The sequence below is a fragment of the Sceloporus occidentalis genome, unplaced genomic scaffold (assembly GCF_023333645.1).
Source record: "Sceloporus occidentalis isolate IW3139 unplaced genomic scaffold, rSceOcc1.0.p SCAF_4, whole genome shotgun sequence".
Taxonomy (NCBI): Eukaryota; Metazoa; Chordata; class Lepidosauria; order Squamata; family Phrynosomatidae; genus Sceloporus; species Sceloporus occidentalis.
The window spans coordinates 15,934,992-15,953,334 of record NW_028316984.1 but is presented as its reverse complement, the minus strand read 5'-3'; the positions used below and the strand labels follow the sequence as shown (position 1 = coordinate 15,953,334).

Sequence of the window (18,343 nt, the reverse complement as noted above, 5' to 3'; positions counted from 1 at the left end):
CTTAGAAAAGCTATTGTGTGATGCTCAGTGATGGAGATAAGACCCAAGTCATGAAATTCATTTATATTTTGTATGCAGATTATACACATAGCCTGAAGGTTATTTTATATACAATATTTTAAATAATTTTGTGCATGAAACAAAGTTTGTGTACATTGAATCATCAGAAAGCAAAGGTGTCACTGGCCTGTTACAGACAGCCAAAATAAAGCTGCTTCGAGTCACAGTGGAGGTATGGTGTTTCAATGATGCATGCGTCCTAAGAGTCCAGAAGCCACACCAAAGCCATGCTCCAGTCCTTAGGGCAGGAGCGTGGCTTTGGTGCGACTTCTGGACTTTTAGGACGCATACATCATTGAAACACCATACCTCCACTGTGACTCGAAGCAGCTTTATTTTGGCTGTCTGTAACAGGCCACTGTTTCAGCCACTCATGCTGACATTTTTGGATTTTGGAATTCCAGATAAGGAAGACTCAACATATACAATAAACTGATTCCACAATAAAATGTGTAACTTGCTTTTACTAACTTAACCACCTGATCCTATGCAATTGGACTTATTCTCGGGTAAGTGTATTTAGGAATGCAGCCTTAAATGCATTATTTGTCTATCTTCTTTTCAGAGAGGAACAAAATCACATCTTACTCTTTCTTATTCTTACTTTGGATTTAAAAAGCCCTTATCAAAGAGCATCTTTTCAAGAAAAACGTCTTGCAAACTCACTTGGCTTTTAAACAATTTTTATTAACTTTAGTTTGTAAGACTTTGGGTTACCCTTACCAGTGCATTAGTTCCACCAAGTTCAATAATGTGTTCATTTAAGGGCCATTGGACACCTGATTTATACAGTGTTATAAATTTATTTGACAAAGCCTCAGAGGTTTGATATGCTTAGTTACTGCCTATTTCTTTCTACTGCAGACAGGGCCACTTAGGACCTGCAATTTAAATTCTCAATCTATACATACATACATACATACATACATACATACGATCTTATGACCTTTCAGTTTAATTTAATTTTGAATTTAATGGGGCTAGTTCTAGGGAGCATACAGCACCCTTCTTGAAATTGCTTCACTGGCTACCAGTTTATTTTGGAGGTGCAATTCAACATACTCTGTGTCTTAGGTCCAGACTACATGAAAACGCATATCTTCCCACATGAGGGTGGCAAAGTCTTTAGATCTTCAAGAGAGGGTTTTCTCATAGTACCAGCCAATCCTCACAGGCTCATTCAGTGAGCATCCAGGAAAGAGCCTGATTGGTGATTGGTCCTAGGATATGTCTACAATGGCCAAATGAACCAGTTTCCATCCATCCTCACAGTGCCCTGTCCACATGATGGAGGGTCAAAGCCCAATTCCAGTGTGGACTGTCTTTATCACATGAAGCTGGTTCTACACAGAATACAGAACAATCCTGTCTTAAATTGGTTTTAAAACACATCTTTTATTCTGGATTTTCCAGGAAAATTTGGAGCAACTCCTACTGCTGTGTTGCCTGGCAGTGCAACTGCTAGCATAAGCTGCCCCCTCTGAGGTCACAATGTGGCACCCTACCATCTGAACAATGCTGGGTGCCTCAACTCTAACCTCAGAGAGAGCATCTTGCACTAGTGGCTGTGCCGCCAGGTGGCACAGCAGGATATGTGTGCAGATATCCATCTAACTTTGCTCAAGAGTGTGAGGGTAATGGGGAGGGGGGAATTGGGGGCAGTTTTTGTATTTGATCAATGTTAATTGAATTGGTTGTGTAATGTTTTAATACTTTGACACTATATATTAACTATTTTATTTTCACTTATATTGTAAGCCATTTTGGGCCCCATATCAGGAGAAAGACAGGATACAAATAAGATAAATTCAATAAATCATTTCCTTTGGTTTTTATGTCTATCCCTCTATATGCATACAAAAAGAAAAAAACTGATCGTTTATCAGTATTCTATACATCTTTACATTACAGTTACAAAGTTGTTTTACTAGGAGACAACCAGCTCATGATATCAAACCCTCCAACTGCCCCAAGTTGGCAGGGACAGTTCTCATTAATTCTCTTTCATCCCATTTTTCCAGCTGTTTTCAAAATATCCCATTTTCTCTTTACATCTCTTATTTTCCCCCTTTGTCAGCTTGATCAAATTCCTGGAAACTGAACTCAAAGTGCAAAAGTGCTTCTTGGAAGCTAAGCAGAATCAGCTTGGTTAGTACTTTTATGGGAGACTGCCAACAAAAGCAGGTGCTAGAGGAAGGAACTGGCAAAACTACTGAGTATTCATTGCCTATGAGCCCCTATGAAATTTATGGAGCCACCTAAAATGACAGGCAGCTTGAAGGCACATGCACAAACACATAGTCAAATAATTCTGCAGGGGGAAGAGAAGAGGAAGGGATGAAACCTTGCCTTTACCAGTAGGTCTAGACAAAAGCAAACTGAGGCAGCATTTCTGAGCTTATGTGCTTTTCTTCATTAGCAACTTTTGTCATCTTGACAATACTGTGATGTTCCTTAGCCACATGCACCCTGGTTTCCAACAGTGAAATGTTGGAGGGTATGTAATATAGGTTTTCAGATGTTTAAAAAACCCAGAAGCAATTGTGTTTAAAAGTACAGAAATGCATCTCAAAGGTGGTTATTTCAAACTATGGAATCCCACAGAATGCCTGATATTTCATAACAGACGGCCTTTGGGTGGTAAACAAGAGGCTTGTAGGCAGGTCCTTCTGCTTGTCTTCTACAAAAGGCAACATTAAAAAATAATAAGAAAATACCTTCCAAAAAAAAACCCAATAGGTTTTGAAATCAACACATTCTTTAGTGGTGAGAAACCCAACACTCCAGCTGGCTTACCAGTAACTACAGACTTCTTCAATTTTTTTTCTGAAATGTCACTCAATTTTTTGATTACTGTGGTGGAAGTTGAAAATATGTCATAAAATGGGAGGTGGGGGTGGTAAAGGGTTGTTCCAAAACTCTTACAATTACCTTGGCAACAGCACATCCCCAGGCCCATCTGTTCAAAGCAATGCCCATTTGCAGGCATGCTCCTTGGATGTGCTTCTTGACCAACATTGTCACAAAAAGCTCAACAGTGCTTCGTGGCTCAAAACACCTTTAACCAATTCTGGCTGGTTCCTCTAGCCTTTTGCAAAGGCAAATAGTTGGTATCGTTGATCCCTGTTCTGGGAACATCCAGGCTGAATTACAGCAGAGGTATGTCTTCCAACATTTCAAAGATGAAAACTGGGACACGTGTAACCGAACAACATCAAGATGATCAACATGGCTACAGTTATCAATGAGGAAAAACAGACAAGCTTGGAGAAGCTGCACCTGCTTTCTTTTGCATGAGCCTATTGGGAATGACAAGATTTTGCCTCATCCTCCTCTCTCCCCCTGTTGAGTTAACTGAGTCTAAACTACGTTTGCACTTTGAACTCAGTTTGTACCAAAGAAGTAAGCTGAGAACAAAGGATAAAAGTGGGAGGAGAAGAAAGAAACTGGGTAATTTAAAAAGCAGCTGAAAATTGGGATGATGTAGGGATTCAGATTTGTCCCTGCCAAATTGGGACAGTTGGAGGGCATGCAGAAATGGGAATCCTGTAGCCTTCCTGATGTTGTTTGACCACAATCTCAGCATTTCTTACCATTGGCTCTGCTGACTAGGAGTGATGGGGGCTTGTAGTCCAACAACATCCAGAGGACCACAGGATCCACATTCCTGGATTACAGCAATGCATTTATATGGGTCTTCCCTTGAGAACAGAGATGGCCAAAGCAGGCCATTATCCAAAAAGGAGGAGAAGGAAGAAGTTGTGGATAAGAAAGTGGTGGCGGTGGCTTGATAGTTCATAAAATTTAAAATGTTATTTTTGAGCATTGTTAGTATATGAATCACAATATTCAACATCATATGCTTGCACCCAGATCTAGCAAATATTTTTCATGACTTAACTGTTAAAATATATTTCTAATTTGTATTGAAAATATTCAGATGTGTCAATGGTTAACTAAGGTTTAAAATGGTTCCTGTTGCAGGCCAAAAAGCCTAGGCCTGGAAAAACAAGTCTTCAAGGACATTGCCTGAGACATAATATAAACAAAATGTATTATTGTTATGCTTTTGTGTAGTATGGTGACTTCATGAGAAATAGGTGTGTCCACTTGGTGGAAAAGTTGATCTTGTGAGAGAACAAAGCCTGATGTCATATTCAAAAAAAATTTTTCTTGCATGGACTCTGAAAGAGAATAGATGTAGGGTAGCCTGCTGTAAAAGTGTAAATAGCAACAAAGTCAATAAACCCTCATTTGAGTGAAAATCTGTGTTGAAGTTACTTTGTTCCTGAGTAGCTGAGAAGACTGCATCTGTTCCAGTTGGTACTAGTCCAGAACCACCGGTAACAAGAGACATCAACCATCCCAAAGATCTTTTTCTCTAACATTAACTGCCATTGAAATTAGTGGAACAAATTCATCCTGACTAGCTTAAGTCCCATTGATCTTCTTGATGTCATGAGTGGTATGGGATCTATGCATATACAACTTGATGGCTAGACATTTTTTAAAAAATAATTAAGGTTAGCTCAAGAAAGCATGCACAGTACACATTCTGATCTGAACATAATTTAGAAGGATGTCCTTACAAGAACATCTGGCAGTCCCTCTCCACCAGCACGACACAAAACTTAATTTGCTATTTGGTATGAAAAGATGATCTTCATTACACACATTCCTAATCCCTTTCAGTACCACAGCTTGGAAAAATAACTCTTCGGACTACAGCTTCCAGAATCCCTCAGCCAACATGGCCAATGGTCATGCATGTTTGTGGGGTTCTGGCTGCTGTAGTTCACAGAATTTCTTTTACAAGCTGAGAAATGAGTGAGGGAACTAGGGCTTTATATTTGAGACAAGCAGGCAAGGTTTTTATTTTTGTTCCTCTGCCTAATCAAAATAATTTCTGTCAAGTTTATTTTTTCCCCAGCTGTAAAATATTAAATGAATTCAATATCTTATCTCCTACAAAAAGAAAAGCAGATAGAGTTCCACTTAGATCAGGCAAGTTGGCTTAACCAACCCCTTCCCCTTTCTTGCTTAAACAAATAAAAATGTCTCTTCTATGTAACTCTAACTAAGTCTTCTATGTTAGTTCTAAGAGTGGTGGTGAGTGGATTTTCTTTTACCGTACTTGTACAGCGCCACCCTTGCTGCTTTCATGTGGTTGCTGCATATGGTGGGGATGCAGCCATGGTCGTTTTTTAACTCCCCCCCACCATATGCAGCGACCGCAGATTCTCCCAGTCTGGCTTGGAAGTTTCAGCACCTGCCCTATAAGACAACACCTGGCATATAAGACGACCCCTGACTTTTGAGAAGATTTTCCTGGGTTAAAAAGTAGTCTTATACGCCAGAAAATACAGCAGTACGATTCCCTACAATGGTGGATCTTTTCAAGAGCAGCCATCTTCAAGGCCAGTCCCCCTCAAACCACCACCACCTTTCTGTACTGAGGTGTGATGGAGGACACTGATCCTGATGTATTGTCAGTGTTGAAGTAAGATCGACTATCAATATGTAATTGAAAGTTGGAATTGCCATTTGTCCTCTATCTCAGACAGAAAAATAGATTGGATTGGCCCTGGATCTCACAAGTTAGGCTCCCCCTCATACTAAATTCAATTTGATTTGTTAACTTGTGCAAATAACTACATTTTAAAAGTACAATCAGCTCAGTAACTGTGCACTGCTTAAGGTAGCTTGAATATTATATTGCAGTAGTTATAAATTTAAAATCTTTCATAGCAGTTCAAAATCTTTATTGCCCTTGCCTTCCCCTCAATGAAACCACACCAAGTTCCTTAATTTCATTTGACAACTGCCAAGAAAAGGGCTTCCAAATAAGAAATGGCTCCTTCAGTTCACTTGTAGCAAGATTAGAAAGGCTTAATGAAACGTCAGCAGTAGTACCTTGTGAGAAGAATTTCTTTTTTAAATGTTTCAACAGCAATAGATGTATCAGGTTACTGTTGGGAATACATAACATAAATTGTTTATATGAAGTTAGTTGAACCTTGGTGTCACTGAAATCAATGGGACAAGTTGGTCATGACTCAGACCTATTTATTTCAGTGGAAAGCAAACATAACTCAGTCTGATTCTACTCACTGATAAATACTGAAGTTCAGAGGGAAGGAAATTTTTAAGTTTTGAAAGGGATGCTTGCTTGAGAAACAGGGAGAGCGTATTAGACCAATCCTTACTCTCAGGAAACATAATGGGCCTTTGGTATCCACTGGGGTCTGGTTCCAAGATTCACCATGGATATGAAAATCCATGAATGCTCAAGTCCCACTGTATACAATAGCGGGATAGTAATATGGTGTTCCTTATATAAATGGCTAAATAAAGGTTTACTTTTGGGACTGGGAGGAGGGATATTTTCAATTCAGTCATGAATGGTGGAATCTGTGGATGCAGAATTCATGCATATGTGCCTGTTATCAGCTTCAGCTGATATAGCAGCTGTGCCCTTTCCTGGAATCAGGAGAGCAGGGAACTGTGGTACATGTACTAGTAACTTCAAGGCTCAATTTCTGCAATGCACTCTACATGGGGCTACACTTCTGCTTAACCCGGAAACTTCAATTAGTACAGAATATGGCAGCCAGGCTGGTCACTGGAAAACCCAGGAGTGACCATATAACACCAATCTTGACATCACTCCACTGGATGCCTATTGGTTTCCGGGCACAGTACAAGATGTTGGTTTTGACCTTTAAAGCCCTACATGGCTTGGGCCCAACCTATTCATCTTCTTCCGTATAATCTGCCCCGCACAATCAGGTCCTTTGGGAGGAACCTATTGCAGACTAGACTGACAGCTACTTCCCAGAGGACCTTTTCTTTGGCCACTCCCAGACTGTTCAACTGCCTAGATAAAAACAAAGCAAAATAACTATGCTGCCCCTATGATTTTAATGACTGAGATTACAGCTCAAGCAGCACAGTAAGCTAGTCATGCCAATTAATTACTGAGGAAACAGCACAGAAACTGCCATATTGAAAACTACTATTTGTTGTATTAAAATATTAATGGATTAGATATCCCTCGGGTATATGTTTATCTCAAGTTAAACACTTGGCTATGCTGAGGCTATGCTGAGAAGATTCTCCCCCAACATTTCACCTGCAAAGTACTTACTTATTAAAATATTTGCATGTCATCCTACACCATGAAAACTCACAGTCACTTTCCCCCCAATATCTATCCTTACATCTCAAACATCTTGAAGGAGTTTTCTGTGTACAGCTGGATGTCCAGTGACCCCCCCCCCCCCTCTGCTGATGCTGATATTATAAACATGGAGTAAAACTAGCCTGTTAAGCATAATGTTGAGAGTAGTGCTATTTGGTACATGAATTTATATCCAAATTAGCTGTAACAATGCCTGAATAGGGCTTAGCCAATATGGATAAAAATGAAACAAACACCTACAAACCTATTGCCTCATATTTTATAATGGCAAGTAAGCCATTACAATGCCACTATTTTAAACAACACTATTAACACCTCATTGCCCTCAGTTTCTGCTACTGAACAATGCATCTTGGGAATCAGAATTATATCTATTCCATGAAAATCATGGATGCTAAACCCTCTTAGCTGTACTTCTACTGCAGGGTTATTTGATCTGTGATCTGGAGTAAAACAGAACAAAACAGGTCACTCAGGCAGTCTTGCCACACTGTCTTCACAACAGCCATAAGGGCACTACAGTAACTCCTGCACTCAACACAGTGGATCAATAATCAATAACTAGAATCAAAGGATGAAAACTAGAAATCTTTCCTATTGGTCCTTATTAACATACATGGCAGACATCAAGGAATTGGCATTGCATTAATTCTTAAGAACACAAATTAGGTTTATGGAGCACCAACATAGAAGAGAATACAATGCAAGTTTTGATAAGACTTTCAGTTACTCATAATATACTTTGGTTAAAAATTATAAAAGGAAATTTATGACACCTAGAAGGAGAGGGAACATGCAGATTTATGCAATCCTTGACAAAACCAGCATTCGTCTATAAACCAGCAATGGTTAAACTGCTGAAGAAATGGAGGTAGTTCAGAATGCGACTGTGGGTCTCTCTACAGAAAATGAAACAAGCCCATAACAAGAAGGAAAAAAGAGTCTAAGGAAGTAGATATCTAACAGTGCCTGCTGAAATAGTTCAAGGTAAATTTTTGTAAGCTCTGGAGTCCATGAAAGCTAAATAAAAATGAAAATATATATTAAGGTTTCCAAGCCCTGCTTTGAATATTAAAAACAACCACTTTCCACAGTTCTTTTGTTAAAACTTTTGCAAACATTGCTTTTACCTTAACGTGGCTGTAGTTCAACCACAGATATTTTTCAAATATGATTTTCCAAACTTTGGTTTTAATTGTTTCCTCCCATTAACCAGTGGCTTTCAGTGGCTTTCTTTTTTAACAGTCAAACTGTGGAATGCTCCCTCATCTCCAAAACTATGATCATCATGTTTGGGGTTCAGAAAAATAATGACAGCAGTGACTAACAAGGCGGCAGAGACTAACAGGGCAATGCTACTCATGCATGTCTATTCAGTCTTTTGATGTTAAAGAGATTTATAGCTTCAAAATGTTAAAAATCTAACATCTTATAGTCAATGTTTCACAATTATTGAGGGAGCAGACAAAAAAGAAAGAGTGAAGAGACAGAGAAGGAGAGCAGAAGAAAGAAGGTGATGAGTGTAGCTAAGAGAGATGGGGGTAGGAGAAAAAAGAGAGAATGAGGGGAAGAAGGGAGAAAAAAAAAGTAGTCTGGGGACTGAGTAGCAAGGGAAGGAAAAAGAAGACAAGAAGGAAGGAAGGATGATGGGAAGCATGGAATACAGGAGAAGATTACAGCTAGTAGAGATGAAAAAGTGGGAGTACAGATAAAGAGAGAGAAAAGAAAGACAAAAAGTTTGGCCACGTTTGACTAGACAGAGAGAAAATAGTAAAACTGGGAAATAAAAGTAATCAACTTTCAAAGCAGAGATGAAGAAAAGGGGCATTTATACTATGTTTTTTGTCTAACAAGGATACAACTCACCCATGTCTCTCCCCTAGAAATCATCAACCATTAAAGACTGTGTGAGAGAGCTGAGAACAGAACTAATAAAGCTAACAATAAAACATTAAATTGGGCAAATCCTGAACTACTACTATATTCAGCTATGACTAATGCAGCAAATGCTGAGACAGTTCAATATTCGCCTGTGTGGACCACCCCATTCTTCAGAGCACTGGTGCTGCTCATAACATGGGAAACTCTGAGAGACAAAGCAACCACTTCGAAGCAGCCTACAGCAACAAGAGCCAGCAGCACACATTTGTTGAAAAAAATCTTTTCAAGACAGTGCTCTTACCCTGAGATTTCTTTCCTGATCCTGAGACTTTGAGAAAAAGGGCAGGGAACCTGAAACCTAAGAATCCTACCTTGTACTGAATATTTTGAGATGTGATTGTTTACATCTCCTGAAGGTCTTTCCAAATGTGAATCCCAATGTGTTAAGTGCAAATGGTGCATTGTGAAAAAGCCACTATTTCACACTTGCACCATTTGAGAGATCAGCTCATGTTGGCACTGTGGATAAATAGTGCATTTTTCACCACAATATGTAGCCAGAGCAATATCTTCATGGTACTAGCTTTAGTATATGATCACTGAGATTAATTCCATAGAGAGCTGATTCCCACCCTCCCTTTTACTCAGAAGGCAAAGAGCAGCTATGCTTCAGCAGCTCCAAGAATGCACAGCCCTGCATGATACTGAAACTTCAGGTTTATAACTGAAGTCATAAAATCCACTCAATTTCAATAGATGTTTGCCAATAAATAAGACATTTCAGCACATGGCCCCAGTCATCAAAATCAGATTTTCACTGAAAGTCTTCCCTAAATCATTGCCAATCTGCATCTGATTTTTCTCAGCTGTTAAATAATCTGAATGCTAAGTACAGTCATAATTTTCCTTGATTAGGAACCCTACCTTCCTTAGACTTTAACATGCAGGCTAGCTAAATGCCAAAGGAATCTTTGGTTTCAGATTATAAATGCACACTTTAGACTTTTACATCAACCAATAACTGGATTGCAATTAATATAATACATTACATTAGAATCCTCCAACCTGGTGATCTCTGTATGTGCTGGACTATAACTCCCACCATCCATGTTTGTAAAAGGTGATAGCAGTTATAGTACTATGCATCTGGTAGACTGCAGGTTAGCAAAGGCTGCATTACATCCCTGCACATTCATACTTTCTTCTAGGATATTAGTGGTTAAGATATGTGTGGAAAGGGGAGGGAGGCGTAGCTCAGCACACCTAAAAATAGTGGAAAATGTGAATTTGGAAGGGGATTCTTTCTCTTACATGAGGTAAAACTGTCATTGAAAAGAGAGCTTACCTAGTACAGTGACCCCTCCATTTCCTTGCAGATCTGTTCTGGACCCCCCCCCATCCCAAAAATCGCCAATATTCAAGCTCCATTGGCTTGAATGGCAGTGCGCACCCATGGGCACTCGTGGGCGTGTGCCATGGGAAGTGCCCCATTTTGTTTCCTTCCTTTTGCCACCTGTGAATGGGTGAGGGATGCAGACTCCAAGTCCACAAAAATGGAGGTGCGATTGTACTGAGAACCTGGCAACTGAATGAGGATCAGATGAGCCCTGGACACATGTAGCATTTAAGAGTTTCTCATACTTAAGAAAGATCAACAAAAGTAATAGAATTCCCACTCAATGTATGGAAGAAGCAGCGCTGACGATATTCTGAAATGCTGTATATCCTTTAATTGCCCCGATGGAGAAGTAACACTTCTTATGAATTTTTTAGGTGATAGCTATTTTCCTGTGTTGTCACAAAACCTTTATAAAGAGCTTTGGGGGACTTTAAAGACTAACAAGTTTTACCGGGCATCCGCTTTCAGAGGCTCCAGGCTGAAATCCAGGTCAGAACCCATGCAAACTTATGCCAGAGAAAATTCATTAGCCATTAAATTGCCATAAAAATCTTTGTCATTTTAAAAAGATATTGTTTAGAAACTGAGGGACAGAAGAAACTTACCTTGTAAATGAATATCTAAGTATTTCAAGATTCTTGATCCATATCTTCTATATCCATGTTTTGGAGTACACTCTACAGCTGCCACATCTGAAAAAAGCATTAATGGGAAATATGAACCCCAGCATAGTACATGGGAACATAGCCCAGGAAGTACCTGGAAACCAACATGGCCACTCAGTTATGGACTTTAAGACATATTTCAAATCTTCTTTCAGTTTCCTATCTCTACAAAGGTGTCACATTGCACCACATGACAGAAATCAATATATAGCACCATTTGGAAAACAAACAGTTAAGGTATTTTGCAAGATGGATGAGCTGATTTACTGTACATGATTATAATCATACATTTTTATAACTTGGATAAATGCTTTTAAATATCAGCTCAGGTTTTGCCTGTTTGGACATGGTACCACTAAACCTTGTTGTTGTTTTTAAAAAATCTTTGGAATGCCTAGAAATAAACAGGAAAAAAGAAACCTCTCTTGAGTTAATAGACGTAGTTAACTGAAGTTCACATAGCACTAGGACACATGGGAGAAAGACAAGGAACACTGTACATCTTGGGAATGAGCTTCTTGATTCCATCCTGGTTTCAGTATTTTCTAGGTAGGAAACATTGGATGAAGTTGACTCAACCAGCATAAGAGTCCACAGCAATCACCAGTAACAAGTAGGAGGAAATTCAGATCCTCCTTCTAACCTCCCCATCCCCGTCTCTTCTAACAATACAGATTAAAAAAAGAGAGACGCGAAGGTGTAGGTGATCCATTTTGGCTCAGCCATAATAGGGCTATGTGGAACATGTACCATATTAAAGGTATGCGTTTGCATCCATCTGTATCTAAGAGGCAACAGAATCTAGCTTGTATCATCACTACTGTGTCTGGTTTCTCTCTTTGTTTGTTCACGTTACACAAGCCTCCAAAGCTGGCATTAGCTGGCATAGATTCCCATCCACCTGTTTCTCAGTGTACACACTGTACTGCTAGCAAGCTATCATGACAAACAAACACAAATCTGCTCAATTAACTGAGAAATGAGGCAATTTCTGTCTTTCCATACTCAAAATTGCTACTTTAAAAAACAAACTTAAAATTTATTGAATCAGACCTATGGTTCCTAGCTATGCTAAAACAGATAAATGTCTTAAGATGTTGCAGAACTTTCTCAATGTTTGCTCTCATACATTGAAATTTCCTTCCAAGGGAGACTCAAGCATTATATTATATTATATTATATTATATTATATTATATTATAGTGGGCTTTCAGTTGTATATATTTACTCTTCAGTAGTTTTTCTAGTTCTTTCATAGCTGTCCTTCCCATTCCCAATCTTCTTCTTATTGCCTGACTTCAGTCATCAGTCCTGTCTATATTTGATCCTAGGTATGGGAATTCTTTAACTATCTTGATTTCCTCATTGTCTAGATTGAATATCTGTACCTCTTCTGTGTTCATAATACTCGCTTTCTTTATGGTCAGCACTAATCCTGCCTTTGCAGTTTCATCTTTGACCCTTATTAGCCATTCCAAGTCTGTTATACTTTCTGCCAATTTTACGGTATCATAAAATACCTTACTGTTGGTATATATCAGGTGTAGATCTCTTTACATGTTACCTTATAAAATAGTGTACTTTCAGTTGTAGACATTTTTGTTAAATATAAGACATGTATATGCTATGCTCTATACATTAGTACAAATATTCCAATAAAATAATTTAAACATAAATCTTGAATGTGTTTAACTATAGTTTAAACCAAGCATACTAAGGCTGGCATCCTGTTAGGGACATACACATGAGTACATTTCCCATATGCTTGTGCATATCCTTTTGGGGGCACTGCTGGGGTCAGCATTCTCTTCCTTCCTCCACAACACCCAACACCCATCCACCTGACCGTCTGAACCCCTTGAACCATTCCCTGGTTTGTGGGGAGCAGGTAGGAACACAGAAGCATCTCCCCATAGGGAGATGCAAAATAATGCCATCAGCACTAAGATCCACCTCTGGGGTCTCAGCACCTCTGTAATCATTTTGTGTCTGGCTATGAGAAAGTAGCCAGATACTTCAATTAACTTGCCTGCTCCTCATAAAGCTGGGAATGTCCATGTAGGGGACTTCATAAGTTACTCAGCCCAGCACAGGTCTTCATGCAGACCTACTATGTTATGCTGAGCCATACAGGATTTCAGCCTAAGAATCCATTTTGACTCTCTGGAACACCAACATCACCGATTGTGTCAGTCAGATCAACATGGAAAAAAGAATGGATAAACATATCCCTTTTACTTTCTCCCATACTCATTTTATTTTTATCTCAAATTCTTTTGATCCCAAATATTATCTTGCATAAACTTTACCTCACAGTAAGTAAGCAATAAATAATGACCAACTCTGCTTTTAAAGCATCCATTTGCCCTTGGATCACTGAAAAAACAATCCCCCTAACCATGGCTGCCACATCTGATAGTCCTGATGAGAAATCTGTACTAGGCAAGAGACTACTGTCAGAATGGAATAGAGAGAGACAGAATGGTTGCCAATTAGCAAAGGGGTCAGGCAAAGTTGCATCCTTTCACCCTCTCTGTTCAACTTGTATGCAGAAAATATAGGAAGAGCAGGGTTAGACTCAGAAGAAGGGGGAGTGAAGATAGAAGGAAGGGATGTTCTAAGATATGCAGATGACACGATATTACTAGCAGAAAACATCACAGACCTGGGGCAACTACTAAGGAAGATCAAGGAAGAAAATGCAACAGGAGGATTATTACTGAACATTTAAAAAATGACTATACAGGATCTACACATTTTCTAGAAAATGAGAAAATAGAAATAGTAAAAGAGTTCCCATACCTTGAACCAAACATTGATCAGAATAGGAGCTGCAGTCAAGAAATCAGAAGAAGACTAGGAATGGGGAGGGTAGCTATGAAAGAACTAGAAAAGATCCTAAAGTATAAAAATATACAACTGAGCATGAAAGTTAGAATCATATGAGCCATTGTATTGCCTATCACCATGTCCATGTATGGGTATGAGAGCTGGAAAATGAAGGGAGCTGATAAAAGGAAAATCATTTGAGATGTGGTGCTGGAGAAGAGTACTGAGTATGCTGTGGACAGCAAAAAGACAAACAAATGAACCTAGAACAGATCAAGCCTGAAAACTCCCTGGAAGCCAAGATGATTAAGTTGAGACTGTTGTACTTTGACCACATCATGGGGAGGCACAACTCACTGGAAAAGACAATAATGCTAGGAACGATGGAGGGATGTAGAAAGACAAGACCTAATGCTAGTTGGATGGACTCTATTAAGGAGGTCACAGGTATGAATTTTCAGGACCGAAACAGAGCAGTGGAAGATACGGAGTCTTGGAAGTGTGTCATGCACAAAGTCGCCATTAGTTGAGATCAACTTAAAGACAGTTAACAACAACAACAACAATTGCCAACCAAATGTTTAAGGTGACCTTCAAACCTTCTCCAGTTTCAGAACATAAGAAAGCTTAGGTCTGGTTAGAAATGGAAATAATATTTTAAATATTCAGAAAATTGTTTTTACAAACATGTGGTTGAGAAACTCTGATGAGAAAAATCATGGAATGATTAAAATCTCTGCAGTTTGGGACTTATTCTGTGCAAAATTCACACGTGGCTGATTTGCACAAAAACTAGCATTTTCTGTGCAGAAAGCAGACTTTTCTGTGCAAGAATTAATATTTCTCCATTGAAACATTATTTTCTATGCAGAAAGTGTGCAGAAAATGTTTCTTAGCAAAACAACCATGTGTGTATTTTGTGCAGAGTAAGTCCCGAATTGCAAATAGCCTTCAAAAATGTCAGTGTTTTCAAAGACTTTCTTGCAGAAAAGGGAGAAAATCCTGAAATTACTCATCACTACCTTTGGGAAGAAACCAAGTGAAGAATTACATTCTTAGATGCTATTAACAGCTGAATAGGAGACAGCCATGAAGAGAATATGAAGATATTCTGGTAGGGCTAGGAAAGATTTGTGCATGAAACCCTAGAGAGCCATTGCTGCCAAACAGACTTGACAGGATGCAGCTAAAATCTAGCTTCTAGGTAGACCAATGATCTGACTCAGTATCAGGCAGCTTCCTATGTTTCTATATTAATCACAACCATAAAGTGATATAAGTCACCCTTAGTGGAGTTGAAAGGGAAAACACAATCATAGCAAGCAATCCTTACTGTGACCTCTGTCCCATGGCATTGAAACAGTGTTCACCATAGGCAAGGTGCTGTCATAAAGCATACTTCTGTTAAATTAAATAGCAGGGATCCTGATCTATTCCACCACCACCCCCTTTCCCCACTAAGAGCATCACCAGAGGTATCTCCTGAGTTTTTTTCAGTATGCTCTAATATACTGAGAATTATATTGAGGAAATATGTCATGCATTCAAATAGTGTTAATCAATTCAGTATCTTTGGTCAAAGTCTCCCTTTCACTATGTGGGTTCATGGGAAAAGAATGACCACAGCATGTTTGTGTAGTATCTGGGCTAAGCACAAGAAAAGGGATTATTCCAGTCAGTTCACTTGCCAAGTGTCATTTGCAAATCTGGGAATAAATCAAGCAAGACTGGCTTTGTATTTGTGCTATTGAGATTTCTCAGACTCTGGTGCATATATACAAAAAGCAATATACGTATTCCAGAATTCCTCAGATATCTACTGGGTCAAAGGGAAGCACGTGTTGTTGTTTTTGCTTGAGGTCTATTCTTTAATTAGATTTTTTTATTCCAGACTTTTCCAAGAAAGAAAAAAACAAGCTGTCCTAAAAATGTGTTTCCAAGTACATTTTCAAAGTGCAACACCTCAGATAGAAGTGTTCCCATGAGAGGAGAGGAGAGAAAACACACACAGCAGGAAACTTTATCTTTGATGAACATCATTTCAAAATGATACTATGATGAATTGATTTAAATAAATTCCCCTTCAAAAGAGCAACATTTCTATCCTTGAAGGAGAATCCTTCCTATAGTCAAGATTCATAAAGGAAAGATGGCCATATAAACAAGAGCACTGCTGTATACTGACTGGCCTAGACTACAGCAAATAATTCACAAAATGAGTAAGATGTGCTTGCTGAGGAACGACTCTTTTCCTTCCAGACTGTTGCTGAGTATAACCAGAATTCATCCATCCACAGGGCAATAAGCTGGCTAAAGCTATATTAGAAATGAGCAGTACTAATTCATTGGTTAGGTTCCAAAATGAGCAATATCAAGAAATTGTGGCTGCTTAACCATAGACTTTCAAATATAATAGCAGGACTGTGTTGGCATCTGGCACCCTTGGGCAAATTTCTGGTCCTGGTAAGATTCGTTCCTGATGCCTGCTCTAGGGGTTAGGGGTGGGGAGTGCATCCAGGTATGTTTGTGTAGCTGGACCTATAGCAACAAGGTCATTTTCCAGGACTTCCAGAAGCCCCCTGAGTGGACCTAGAGGATCCCTGTTGCTCTGCACCCAGCTACAGGAACTTACCTGGAGGCTGCTCCTTTACACACACACACACACATACACACACACACCACCGCTAAATGGCTATATAGGCAGAAGTGGATGATAATGTCATCTACTACTTCTCACCCCATGACTCCCAATTCCCTCTATCCCCATTTGCAATTCTCATAGTAACTAGGCAGGAAATTTATTTCCCCCCCCCCCCCAACAATATATTGCTGTGAACTATCCCCATTGTAATATTTTGGTATGGCCCGGTCTTGGGTGAACAATTAAGACCCATTCATTTTATAAAATATCTCTCGATGGAGACAAAAATTGCCAGAAATGGTCCGTTGATATGGCTCACTTCCACAGTCTGCCATTTTGGTCTTTCCTTGGGAAACAAGACTGTGGGGACTATCATAGTGAATACTAGCATTTCAGAATCCACTACTGTCCATTTTTAGAGAAAAGGGGTCCATCAGATGATACTTTCCCTAAGTCCTTCTCTGACCTGAGGTCAAATGTGCATCAGAGCTCTGCTGGATCAGACCGACATTTTATCTAGTCTATCTAGTCCAGCAGCATCCTGTTTTGAAAAGTGGTCAGCTGGATCCTTTCAGGAAGCCCACTGGAAGGTATGAAAGCAACAGTAACTCCCTCTCACTGTGTGTTCTTATGGCAACCAGTACTGACAGGTATGTTTCCTCTGAACCATGTAGCAACAATGTCTTAGTACTATTTCACTGACTATGTATCATGACCAAATGATAAATCAACCCATAACGTATGAGTTGTTGTTGTATCATGAATTGTTGTGCAATATAACACATCAGCTCACCATCTGATGTAGCAATTGGTCGGACACATCTGTCCACTATGAACATTATCATCCCACTTCAATGCCACCAGCACATCTTTTGGTAGCAAAATCCATACATTAATCAACAGTATCCTTCCACCTCAGTTACAGCCATCTAGTGACCGGCTGCGGTCCCTCAGTGATGAAACACTAATTTATACATTTTATGTTTAAAGTAACAGCACTATCCATACACTTCATATTTACCTTAAAACAGACTCCTTTGCTTATGAAAATCAGTACTGGGCAGAATCTTGGCTGCAGTCTTAAAAGGACTACTTCATGTCTGTTTTTAATTACACGGTGAGATGAGAGAGTGAAACTGAGATGGAAATATCTTATAAGTGGATCATCTTATGCAACTGGGGAGGGGCAAGTGAAAGGGAGACAAACCAGTGACATTTGTCAGCTAAAGAATGTTCGAGTTTGCTTAGCTGTCAAGCTATCACTCAGAACAAAAATAGACAATGTGCTATGCCAGGAACAGTTTTGTTATTCAAGGAAGAATAAGGTTATTCAGTGAAACTGTTCTTCCATATCTATTCTCTTCCTCCATGTGAACCTTTTAGCAGTTTACATTGCTACTGAATTTGAATCAGAAGAAGTGACCCAATGTGTTGTCTGGTTGTATTTCTCACTGCAGTGGTCACCTGAAGAAAATTGGTTCATGTTTGTCTTGACTGAATGCTTTGATATTATAAACAAAAGGAAAACCAAACAAAAACAAAAATTGAACACTGAAGATTTGAAAGGGAGATGGGACCTACCCTGGTCCCCAGTATGTAGATTTTCTATGTTTGAAAAATTACTATTAGCACTACTACTAGCAGCAGTAGCAAAAAGGCAGAATTCCT

At 39.2% G+C, this 18,343-nt stretch overlaps 1 protein-coding gene across 2 annotated transcripts in view; it reads right to left on the bottom strand.

Annotated features, from left to right (window-relative positions):
* PAK5 (p21 (RAC1) activated kinase 5) overlaps positions 1–18,343 on the bottom strand; it is a 145,097-nt gene that overhangs the window by 107,903 nt on the left and 18,851 nt on the right. For both annotated transcript variants that reach the window (XM_089519281.1, XM_089519283.1), the window contains exon 2: positions 11,147–11,233. The gene's annotated coding sequence lies outside the window, so the exon portion shown is untranslated. The remainder of the gene's footprint in view (positions 1–11,146; positions 11,234–18,343) is intronic.